Below are 13,423 nucleotides of genomic sequence, written 5' to 3'. Positions count from 1 at the left end.
CCAACGATGCTAAATTAAATTAAGTTATTTAAAATAGTAAATCAATATAGCCAACATAATTTAATGTTAAATTGTATACATAAAAATAGTATATATTTATTATTTAATTATAAAATATTTTAACCCCTTCGGTGCTCATGACGAGCTCAGCTCGTCATGGCATATACCTCTCAGGTGCTCATGACGAGCTGAGCTCGTCATGACCACACCCGTTTTTATTGCTGTCCAGCACAGGAGAAGAATATCATCAGCAGCGATGTGGATTTTACCCTATTTTTAATTTAGGATGGTTCCGAAGTTGGGGCTAAGATTTCTGCATGGTTAGGGGAAAATGTGTATTTAACTCGAAAATATTACAAATCTATTTATGTTAAATATTAATGTGAATTCATTTATTATATTTATTTTAAATGTAGAACAAAATACAAACATGCCACAAAACTAATAACTTAATTTTGAATCAGAACTTAAATAAATGGAATTGAATTGCATAAAATGAAAATTATTTTTCTGAAGTTAAATAAAAAAACTCAGTCCCTCCTAAAGTAAAATAATGTTTTTAATATATTTTACAAACTATTAAAAGTGAGTTACTTAAAATGTATGGTTACGTTTTATTAAAAATATAGTTACATTAATTTTTACATTCAAGATAGCTTATTAAAATATTTTATAACTAAAAAATGAATGTGTACTATCTTTTATACCTTTTTTAACAACAAATTCGATTTTTGTAACCAGGGCATAAGTCCTAAAAAAAGAAGTAGGGGGGACTAACCTAGTGAGGCAGTATTCAAGTGACACCACGGCGTGTGACATCATGGCACGTGACATCACAGCGTGTGAGGTCACACGTTGCATCACAGGAATTGATATCAGGAGGTGGTATCACAAGCCATGGCTTTATAGGAAGTGTCATCACAAGAAGTTATATTAATAATGTATCAAAAATGAGAGAGAGGATAAGAGTACTAGTCCTGATCCCCTGGAGTAATCTATCTAATCAAAAAGAACTAGTCTACCGTGACGTGGTAAGAGTCACAAGAGTGTATGTTTGATGATGTTTGTATGTAAAGAAAAAGTTGTATTTCTTTTTATAAAGCCCTCACCCACCAACCTAGTTGGTGGCATGCTTCACCATCCGGCCCACCCAATGACACCGAATGTGTCCCAGATGTGCAACAACGCTTGTATTACAGGCTATATGGTGTGCTGCAGTTACGCCTTATTTGTTATCAAAAGTAACTGGGCGAGGCTTAGATTCTAGCTGTTAACCCGGTGGGGTTTATACATATATCAAAGGAGTGACAGTCCAGGCATGAGCGCATTAAGGGGTGTCTGTTTTATTTCAATTCAGGCTGAGCCACGAGATGGAATCGTTAAGACCATGTAGTTGAGTGGACAAATGATAAATCCATTGTTGTTCCTTTGTCAATAAGAATTTTTCATTGTTCTGTTTAGTGCGATTGAATTGTTCGATCACTGTCCAGGATATGTCGTTTGGTGTGTGTCCTAGTTGGAAATAGTGATCAGTGAGACAGCTGATGTTTTTCTTACACCGTATAGTGCTTCTGTGTTCCACAATTCTAGTCCGTACTTTACAATTGATCATGCCTACGTAGCGCAGACCACATGGGCATTCAATAAGGTACACTATGTTAGTGGAATTACAATTGGTGTGTTGTTGTTGTGTCCAGGTTTTTCCAGGCTCCAGCAGCAGTGTCTTGGTGGTGTGTTGTTAAGTGGCACACACTACAATCATTGCAAGAGTAGTGTCCCATTATTCTTGGAAGGCCCCAAGTTGTCAAAACTGTGTTGGAGGTAGTTCTACTATTGCCACTCACCTTACCGCATATATCGGCTTTTTCACTGTAATCTACCTCACCCCGCCGTTAGTTCCGCAAAACACACGGATGAAACGGTCATCAAAACTCGACGTGATGATGCATAAATTGCTCACTTTCTTCCCTGTATGTTTGTATTGTCTTGCATGTTTTTATGTGTAATAATGCTTTGAGAGGGAAGCCCCCTCTTTCACATAGTGCACCTTAGCGCCTGCAACACATCTATGACACAATTAGTAGCTTAGTCACCAACTGCACACATCACCATGGTCCGGAGGAAAGCCAGTTTAAATATTAAGGCCTGGCTGAAACATGTAGACCACCCACTGGATGCAGGAGTGCCCTAAATACCACTCCACCTACATCCAACACCTTGCTTTTATTACTGCCAGGGCTCCAAACATTAAAATAAAACCTTTGGGTAATGGGACCACTGCACAGTTTTTAAATCTGTCACTTTCCACGTCGCCTACACTGCACACCCAGTTACACACCTGCTCTGCTGTACACAGGCATTGTGCCACACCCGGGACACATTTGGTGTCATCGGGTGGGCCCGATGATGAAGCATGCCACCAACTAGGTTGGTGGGTGAGGGCTTTATAAAAAGAAATAAACTTTTTCTGTACATACATCATCAAACATACACTCTTGTGACTCTTACCACGTCTAGGTAGACTAGTTCTTCTTGATTAGATTCATCACAAGAAGTGAGATCAGATCTTAAGACCTCACATATTTGTTTAGCAGGTGTATCATGAGTGCAATTGAGCGTATTACAAGAATACATGTGAACCCTTCTGATTTAGGCAGAAGACTCATACTTTTGTAAGCTAAACAATAAAACAATGTTGCCTTTTGCCAGCGTGAAGCTTCCTTTACCAAAGGATTGAACAAACTAAGACATAATATTCCATATGCTGCCGGCGCTCTCTGGGGTGAGGTCGCTCTCCTATGTGAAGTATTCTTACTCAGCCTTACCCACCTGCACTCATTTTATGATATTGGGGCTCGTTTTTCACCAACAAACCGTAACCCAAGGCAAGATAAAAAGACAGAAAGAGAAGAAAGGAGAAAGAGAAATAAGAAAACTAATTGGATCCTTGTGAGGTCCTGATGAAAGTCATCTAGTCCAGTGAGGCATTGGTGCGATGGCTGAAGCATGTTAACCCAGGGATACCGGGGTTGCTAATTTCCTTAGTGCACCCACACCTGTTTTTCCCTCTGTCCAGGGGCCCTTTAAAAACAACATGTAATATATTAAAACTCAGGACACTCCAGACTATTTTAGATCTAGACTCCCACCCAATAACCAAATAGCTTCCTTGGCTACACACTAGGTATCTGGACGAGGTCTCCGTGATGATGCATGCCACTTGAATTTCCAGTAGGCGAGAGACCTTTTAATACCTTAGTCTGGTATGGAAGGATAGGCTAAGCTTGGTAGGGGTTCCTCCTGCTGTTTATTTATGGTTATGTGTTTGGGAAGGTGAGCGAACCTTGTGTTGCTTCACGCTCTCCCCTTCTTGGAGTATAGTAATAAGAATCCAGGCCACATAAAGGATGCATTTGACACTTGACTTTCATGTGGCTTCTGCCTGCCAGCCACAATGTAACCTCATGCACCAAAAATTAAGGGGAAAAACATTGACATTTGATGTGAAATAGGAGAAATAAAGAGACGTCCCTTTAGTGACTAAATTGTGCAAAGTGAATGCATCTTACGATGCGCATATGTTCTGAATATGAGGGACCCAGTAAATGGGCAGGATTTTCCCCACTCATAGGGTTCCCGATACCAGGGACACTGTTAATTCAAGTGTGAGGAAAATCGAGCCCATTACGAGCTGTGCCCTGAGAGTTCACTAGGAAACAGGGCTTAAGTGGGCCTGGTCTCACCGGTGCTGAGCTCCGTCAGTTTTTTAAAGGAAGCCGCAAAACGGGTCTCTATCGAGCTCTGTTTTGTGCACTGGCATATGCGGTCTGTTTTTTCCAGCCTGCAATGACAGCAGGCACATCGATGTGCGAATGCTCAACTGCTCACTTCTCACTAGCGGAGAAGTTTAGCCATGACGTCATGCCAGGTAAGCCTTGTAGGGGAAGGGAAATCCTTTAAAGAGAGTCATTTTCTCTCTGGATTTCCCTTCTCTTTTTGAAACTCAGGAGCAGCAACATTGTTGTAGTGTCACCAGGGCTTTAAGCGGAAACTTTTTCAATATTATATAAAAGCAATATTATGCAACTAACAACCATTGACAATGCCAATAGACCCGACTGTTGTAGGTATGATGTTACTTATTGTACCATATATCTGGATGCAATGATAGAAACAGAAAAATACAAGTCGGGCGGCACACTATGCTAAGAACAGATTTTTAGCTAACGTTTTTAAGCCACGCCCTGAATTACATTGACCACACCCCTTTGAGAGGCCCTCCAGTTTTTTCATCCCACTAAAAGTCCTGCTAAGAAATGTGGATTTACCAGGGAATTCCACAAGTAATTCCTCATTTTTGGCTGGAGTTTCACCCAGAGATAACTGCTTTTAGCAGCTAAAACTCGGTGAGAAAGTGAAGCTATCTTTGCTGTTTCTAGACATCTTATAATAATGTTGTCATCAGCCCCATAGGAATTAAGAAACCACTTATTATGATGGCCTTAATAAGGCAATGTTGTTATTGGAGGACAGCTGGAAGAAGACGGCGAGTGAAGCAACGAGGCAGAATATTCACCAGAGGGTGCCTGGTGCTCGCTCAAGCAGTAAAGTAAGTAAGTGAAGTAAAGTTGGTCCTGAAATAGCCTTCATCTTTCAACTCATGCAGCTGGGATTTCCAGAGGAAGAGGGCTGCAGGCATGTGAGCATCTGGGTGGTTGACCGAGAACATGCTTAAAATGTCAAAAGAAGAATTCAATTCATTTTGAAGCAGCTAGAGAATTTTCATTTCATGCATTGAGTAAATAAACATTTCAATATTTTCTCCAGAAATTGGATGATATCCCATTGCCACCAAACTTTAAAACAGGTTCATACTACTAACTTTGGGCTAATCGGTAACCACAATATATCTCCTAAACCTCATTATTGCTGTGATTTGACGTTGACACGGTGGGGTTAAGAGTGGATGCATTTTTCATCCTGCTAGTGCCGAGGGGTTTCAAGTAAGGAATACTGTAAAGTTCCTCAGCTGTCAAACTGAAGTTGCCTCACAATTCCTATACGAGTTATCCGGCCAGCAAGAACGGAAGTGAGTTGTGGCAGTCCATCAGTATTAGAATTAAAGTGTGGACTCACGTGAACAATTTTAGATACAATAGTCTTAAAATCATAAAATGTTATTTTGACATTAATGTCTGTCAAAATAACAACACATGCAGTAAAGTGTATGTTGGCTATGACTAATTTTAATCAGAAATTAAAAATGTAGTACCAGACACTGCACCTTTCTTTAATACACGGAGGTGATGAAGCAGCTACTGCTCCTGCTTCAGCCTCCAGCCAATGGAAACCTTTGTGCCATCACCTCATCACCAATCCCATCATAGTACCAGCATCTGGCTCCTCTCCACCTCTACAGCTGTGATTACCCATGCCTCCTTTCTTCAAAAAGAGATGTACAGGAAGGATGAAGCGAAGCCTGCACTGAGGATTTCACACATACACACCGGTAGTGCCAGCCCCAGACTCCCACTGAGTGCGCTCCATTGTGCCGCCCGGCCCTACACTTGCCATAGGCCCTGTGTTCCACCTGCATGAAAGGACTCCTGTCCACTAGTGGCATTATGTTCCCACCAGTGGCATGGACTGAAGGCTGCACAGAAGTACAGTGGAATAATTATGAAAAGAGCAGCAGGTGCACTGTTAACGAGGCCTAGGAGTGAGAGGAACTCACTGGTTTCTTCTTCTACCCACCCAAGCGTGGAGAGAGGTTTTCAAGTCTTGCATTAGTGCCTTTGGCACACTTATTGCTCCACTGATGACCAGACCGAGCTACTGCCCTTCCCAATGACATACCACTTTGACAGTGGCCAATCACTGGAAAACCTGTCTCCTGCAATGCAATCACCTACTCCAGTGTGCCCAAGGGTCACAAAGCATTCCTAGCTGTACTGCCCCCTCCAACAGGTCGCTAACAAAAGAACTCACGGTGGCACATGAACTCTCTCTGCACTCCTCCACCACAGGCATTTTCTTCTGTGGTTCCATTTTCCTCCCTTCTGCATCATGATTTTGGTAGAACATGGTTTTTATTCAACGCAGCAAGACACTTTACTGCTCTGCGTTTTGTGAAAGGGAGAGAGCAGGAATGCACCATATTGAACATTAGATGGCATTTTCCTGTCCTCTGCTGTCCTCTGCTTGTGCTTGTGCTTATGCTGACCAGCATAAGCACTCTTGCACCATGGCGCAATGGTTCTTGTGTTGTAGTGTATTCCCGTAGTCCAGCGTGCTGGTGATGAGGGCCTGCACGACAGTCCTTCTGGTGTTGACTGGAAGCCACCTGAAGATCTTGCGAAGCATGTTTAGCATGTGGAAGCAGGTGGATGCGACTGTGTTGACCTGTTTTTTCATAGATAGCTTGCTGTTCAAGATGAGGCTGAGGTTGCGGGCGTGGTCTGTCAGAGAGAAGGATGGGCCGAGTTCAGTAGGCCACCATGCGTCATTTCATGGAGAGGTGTTTTTCCCAAAGATGAGGACTTCTGTCTTGTCTGTGTGAGCTTGAGAAAGTTGTTTCTTATCCAGTCAGTGTTGTTCATCAAGCATCAGTGGAAGATGGCTCTAGTGGTGCAGGGGTCTTCTGGCAGCAAGAGGATAAGCAGGTTGTCATTGACACATGAGATTATGTTGAGTCAGTGTGGTATGACGATGTTGGCCGTGGGGGAGTCATGGTTGTGTTTAAGAGGGTGGGGCTGAGGGACGATCCATGGGCGATGCCACAGATGATTTTCTTTGGTTCCAAGGGGAACCGTGCTCCCTCTGCCACCAGATTCAGCTAAACTGGCTGATGAGGGGTGATACCTTAAACAAGTCCCAGGATGCTTGTTTCTAGTCCAGGGAGGACCTAGCCTGGCAGTTCGGGCTCAACATGGGGAACATGGTCAAGACTGATTTCCATATGGCTGGGTCTAAACTGGAATGGCATGGCGTGCAAAGAAAGATGAATTTAACCCAGATCTGTGACTGGGGGTGAATGTTTCATTTGTTCAGCATTCCGTCCATCATCTATTCTTTTTGCATGTTTTGTAACTAGGCCTGGTCAAAAGTCAAATTCGGCCTGCTAAGCTGGTGATGGATTTCCCTGAATTTGCACACCATATAGTTTTCCATTGCTGGATCGGCCTTGAGAATGAAACGTCACTAGTGATATTTTTGCCATCACAAAACTGACAAACTAACTGTAGCACATCTTGAAACCTGACAAATTCTTTTGGGTGTGGGTGCCAAGAGTAGAGCCAGCTGTATATGGTGGCCACTAATGTAATCTGGTCGTTTGTGGTTACTATTACATCTCTAATAATATTAGTAGCTCAAGAGGATTTTTATTGAACAAAAGTGGCACTTATTTCAGAAAAGGTTGTAGACCCCTGCCCTAACTCAATATTTATTATGGTCTCTTCAATAATTATGGACTCTTCTGAGCTAATGTCATCAGAGGTGTCAAAACAAACCTGGGTTACATGAACAACGTAAAGACTCATAGTGAATGGATTACAGTGTGCAATCAGAAAGAGCCTTGGCAACTATCTAAGAGCTTGCTCCGGAGTTCTTCGAGAAGAACTTGTAATTTTAAAACAAACTGCATATTTTGCTGCATGCGGTGTCATTGATACATATATTTCTATGGAAATTATGACGCAGCAGCCATATTATTACAAAATGGAGTTGAGGCCTAGTTGAGGCCCAGTTTAGAGTAAGTTATAAAGTCATAGTTATGTACATCCTAGCATTTTAATTGCAAAAGGTTCATATTAATGCACACATCAGATTTAAATGAGAAATAATTTCATCACCACCCTACTCCTGGTAAGAATGGTGGTCATATCCAGTGCCTGTTGTCTTGGTCTGTGTGGAGCTGTCCTCCCAGGAGAAAGCCATGCTTTGCCTGCCTCTTATGGGGAATATAGGTTTAAGCCCCCAGCCAACTTCCTCTTCACTTGGTCTTGCCTGGGAAGCTGTTTTTCCTCAACTATTAAGGCCCCACATTCTTACAGAACCAGGAGAGAGACTGAAGTCAGAGGTACCCGCATCTGCTAACTCTCTGGTCATTTAGTCAGCCAGCCAGTGACTGATCATCTGCTCAGCCAGCCAGGCAACCTGAAAGCCCGGGGTGAACTGGTTACCAGAACCCAGGCCTACGAGCACAGAAGCCAACAATGAGGCTAGCACTCAGGAAGCTCCATACTAGTGCCACCTACTGGCTTCTTGCCTCCAGGAGACTCTGCTGGCATCCACAGTGGCTATCTGGTAATCTTGCTGACCTGCGATGGATCAGGCCCCCGTCACTGCACCTTCCAGTTCTGGGTAATAGAGGGAGGTATCTGGGCTGTGCAGCACCCGGTGGAGGTGGCCTCCCATGGGCCACCACGGCGTACCTGCCACCAGCCGGTGGCAGAGGGACTCCAGGGTGGGGTGCAGGCTCCCGTGGCAGGAGACAAAAGCTTGGCTCAGAGGATGGCTTTCAATGGATCTCAATGCTATGAAACCCTGATACAGAATTAGGTCATCTGCAAATGATTTAGCACCAGGTGCCCTACAAACACATAGTACACCAATAGCGATGGAGGTGGCCCCCTTCCATGTGCACGCCTGTCCCCAAGCGAGAGTCTCTATACACGGACCCAGGGGCCGGCTATCCCAGGCCCGCTGAGGCTCCCTATCATGCACTAACAATGAGTTTAGGAGGGATTCTAAGTTAGAGGCATTCAGTTATAATCCTACAGATGGTAGTGTTGCCCGATTGGCTCCTCAGCCAAGCACATACACTACATGTTTAAGCCTGCGGTCTCACTCATCCTGAGCAGTATTACTATTGCAACACTACATTATCAATAGGGTAACTATCTCAAAACAGTCTGAGAAGACCTGATCTCAGAGTGCCAGGGGTGGTATCAGTTTATTACGTCTGCAGCATGAGCTTCGAGCAAGGGACTCATGGGTCCCATTATTGAAGCTGGGGAGTCAGTCTCCTGTAAGCCACATTTCCTGTGGAAAGGTGGTGATTCAGCGCTGGGTTCTTCTTCTCTTCACTCACTGTGCTCAGCCGCAGAGCCCACCCTGCCACCACAGCAGATGCGTAACCTGCCAGCTCCCTCGCATTAGACTGTGTCCTCCCAGGTAGAAAAATGTGCCCCATGCCAGGTCCTCAATGAAGCTTCAAGGGGCCGCTGATCACTCGATAGGCCAGGGCGTGCTAGTGGAGGGACTGGCCCTATGCCCTGGGTGCCTTCTGAGAAGCAGCAGATGCTTCGGTCTGGTGCTGTTAATCACTCGGGCAGCTCCATGTTTGATGACCCTTCCGTAGGTTCACCTACGAAAACCTTGTTATGACTTTTACTACTGCTAGATAATCAAGTTTGACCGTCTTCCTGGTGCTCTGCCAGAGCTTTTGCCAACCCCGTCAGGGTAGATCCCAGGGCCTCATTAAACCATCCAATTTGTCATCCCGGTGCTCTGCCAGAGCTGTTGCCAACCCCATCAGGGCCAATCAGAAGGCCTCATTAAACCATCCAAATGGTAGTAGCAACAGGCAGTGTGCACAAACGGCAGGTACTTCATCAACACAAGATTATGGCCCACAGTTACTTGAAATTCCTTGGTAATAGGAAATTATTTCAGTCCCGATCACAAATGGGGTTTAACAGGTTGCCCGAACCTGTCAAAGAAGGATAGAAACAAGCTAATCTGTTCATTACAGCACACGTGCAATCCTGGTCATGTAAGGTCATCAAAGACTTGTTACTGCTCTGCCTCGTGTAAGTGCCCCATGTCACCTCCAAGAAGCTTAACACCGATCTTTTGGGGTAAATAGAAGTCTTGTTTAATATAGGAATTAACCAGAGAAATTGCTCCAAAGACGGCCTTGCACCACCACCCACAGAATTGAGAAAAAGCAATCAATCTGTCGACTTTCAGTGCATGGCCAGATTAGCTGTCCTGTTTTGAGTCAAATTAAACACAAGCAGCTGGCTCCACTCCTGGTGATGCCGATCTGTCAATTCCTTTAAGTTTCAGCTTTGTAACCATACTTCCCCCAGAACTCAAAGACATTGGTTTCATGAAAGCTGCTCTACAATTGAATTACACCGCCGGATTTCTAGTCCGCATCATTTATGATTGGAACTATGGCAGTATCTGACCATCTTCGAACCTCTAACTTTTGTTCTTGATTAATGAAAACATTCTTGGCAAATGCTTACACTTTGGTTCGTCTTGTGTGTGTCCAAGATTTTCACATCTAGCGACGCAATGACCATCTCTCTTAATAACTGCTGCAGTTCTGAAAACAAACAAAATAGAACCGCAGACATATTCTATTATTCCTGGCTGAAGTATTCAGGCGACCGGATTGCTTTGAACACCCTAATTGTTTTCAAAGGAAAGGCTTCAGACACTCAGTCAAGAGCATCAAGGGCATCAACAATTTCCTAATGTTGGGCGAATTAAACTAATATGAGGAAGATGTCAATGATAGAGATGTTTCTTAACTACTGCCAGAGTTTCACAGGACAATGAGCAGCACCTGCTTAGCATTATTCCCTCCTAATAGTATCCAAGGACAGTATTGACAATGAGCAGCACCTGCTTAGCATTATTCCCTCCTAATAGTATCCAAGGACAGTATTGACTCTTTATTTTTATTAACTACAAAGTCAGCACTGCCCACTTACATATGAAATTGCTGGCATGATTTTACAGATCATTTTAGCTCCCAACCCTTATCTAAACTGGTCCATCACCATGTGCTATATGTTTTAAAAATTGTAATGGTTTTAAGTAATCACACAATAAATGTATCATTCATTCATACTGCTAGATCTTGGCTGTGAGGAACTAAAACAGATGGTTACCAGCCCAACTCATATGGCTGGCCATATGCTGGACTTGATTTTCAGCCATTTCAATGGGAAATAAGTTTATCCTCTAATATCACTTACCTGGACAAACCATTACCTCATTAAATTTGAACTTCCGGTTGCTACAGATTTGTGATCTCAGAAGACTGGAAAATAGAGGGGGTCTCACTCTTGGAAAACAATCAGTCTTAGTAATTTAGGCCCTCGCCTACAAGCCCTAGTTGTAGAGTCAGCCTTCGACAATTGAGTTGGTATTGCCAAAGTACCAGGAATCATCCAGCAAGGATTGCGATGAAATAGCTCCTAGTGAAATGCTTAAGAGCAGACAGTATAAATAGCAGGTCCCTGATATAATGATGAGCTTAAAATAGTGAAGCGTAGGTGTAGAAAATTGGAGGAAGCATAGCACCAGTACAAATCTCTTCTGGTTGAAATGGCATACAAAGAGGCTCTATACACATCATAAACGCCTCACTCCGCCACTTCAGAAACACAAGGCTTCAACATATTTACAAGGATATGGTGCAGCTTTGCATTTCCCCCTGCGCTGGCGCTACACTTAGCAGTGTACTGCCAACGCAGGCAACCCTGCACCATAGTGCAAGGGTGTCTTTGTGCAGGGGAGGATTGTTTATGTGTAGGAAGGTGTCCCTTCCTGCACATAAACAATCCTAAAATGCCGTGTTGTCACTTTTATGTGTGCTGCTTCATGCAGCACACATGAAAGTCACAAAATTGCATTTTTTTATAAGATTGTTTACATACAGGAAGGAGACCTTCCTGTACATATACAATCCATGACAGTGTGCTTTTTCCATGTGTGCTGCATAAGGCAGCACACATGGGAAAATGCAAAAAACAGGCGAAATAAAGCATTTCGCCAAGTTAAGCTAGAAATTTTGTAGGTGGTATAATTCAGGAAAGAGCTTCTCAGTGCAGTGAAATCAATCAATCAATCAATCATGTTTCTTGTATCGCATGACTACTCACCCATTAGGGTCTCAAGGTGCTGAGTGGAGGGAGTTGGCTCTGTGGTTCAGTTGAAGAGCCAGGTCTTGAGGTCCTTCCTGAATTGAGGCAGTGAAAGCTTTTACCTAACCTAATGTATGTCATACCTCAATTTCAGCTTCGCCAGATTTGTGGTGTAAAGCTGGCTGCTCTTCTTTTCAGGAGAATATAAGGGAAATCTATGAGGAATATAACCATATACCCAACCTGAGTCTACAAGTAAGCATGTTACATATGATTGTGAACCCCCAAATACACTGTCAGTTGGGAAGTTTTGAACCTATCAATTCAAAGGGAGTACAAGGGCTGTTTTTTAAAGGTAAATTGGGGTCACAGGAGGATCCATTTCCAGCTCATGGGGCATATTATCAAGAAACAGCGTTAAAATTATTGCCGCTTTACCGGCAGGAAACTGCCGCCAAAGCAGCGATAATGGGCTTAATAATATGCCTTTATGAATTCCCTTGGAAGCCCATGTTCCGGTGTGAACATGGGCTTCTATTGGAAATCTCAAGGGCATATTATCAAGCCCATTATCGCCGCTTTAGCGGCAGTTTCTTGCCGCTAAAGCGGCGATAATTTTAACGCTGTTCTTGATAATATGCCCCCATATCCTTTGCTCTTTGGCCTCTCTCCTGTTCCCCCACTTCACAAATGTATTTACATTTTTACTTAAAACAGCCAAAGTGCTGCATTCCTGCAAACTTGCCTATATTTTGCAAATTCTCAAAAATCAGCAGATCTGGACAGCTTTTCCAACTGACAGCCAACCTCTCTCCTGCTGTTTCATATTTAAGTTTTTGAGAAGGCAATTAATAGGCTACTCTGCAAATTTCTTCTTCAGGACAATCATGCATTAGATCCCTTTAGGTCAGGCTTCAGGGTTGTGCACAGTACCAAAACAACTCTTTTAGCAGCCGCGGATTCCATCAGGTCTTCTCTAAAACAAAGGTAGCACAGTGGTTCTGATACTTGTTGGTCTTTCCACTACGTGTGGCTCAGTATTGCATGCAGTACATATTAACTGACCTTATTCATTTAGGATACATGTCCAGGTTTTGGACCGACTGAGAGGCTTTGTGGATGGGTGTTCCAGGTTGTCTCTGTCCTGCCCTACACATAGAGGGTGGCTGAGAACATCTGCGGGGTACTTAAGGGTTCTTCCCTGATTCCTACGCTCTTTAACATCTGTGTGGACCCTTTGGTGAAGGTCGAAAGGTAATTTGGAAATGAGATTCTGTCCTATGTTGACGACACCTAGTTGGTGGTGTCTTTTGGTCAGGAGACACAACTTACTAATATCAGATTTGGGGACTGCATGCATGCCATAGCTACGTGGATGAAATAGTCTTCTCCAATTGAATAGGGCGAAAATTGAAATTTTACATTTTGGAAAAGATTCTCAACCTTGTTCAGAGGATTGGTGGCCCCAAGAACTTGGTATCCCACACTGACTCAACAAATCTTGTCTTTATAATGGATGACAAGCTTTTAAAGGA

The 13,423-nt window shown here is 43.4% G+C and overlaps 1 pseudogene; it reads right to left on the bottom strand.

Moving 5' to 3' along the window:
* Positions 1 to 9,347: 9,347 nt before the first annotated feature.
* Positions 9,348 to 10,592, bottom strand: LOC144765540 (18S ribosomal RNA; annotated as a pseudogene).
* Positions 10,593 to 13,423: the final 2,831 nt, after the last annotated feature.

Source organism: Lissotriton helveticus, chromosome 6 (genome assembly GCF_964261635.1).
Source record: "Lissotriton helveticus chromosome 6, aLisHel1.1, whole genome shotgun sequence".
Classification (NCBI taxonomy): Eukaryota; Metazoa; Chordata; class Amphibia; order Caudata; family Salamandridae; genus Lissotriton; species Lissotriton helveticus.
This window is presented reverse-complemented; position numbering and strand designations above follow the sequence as displayed.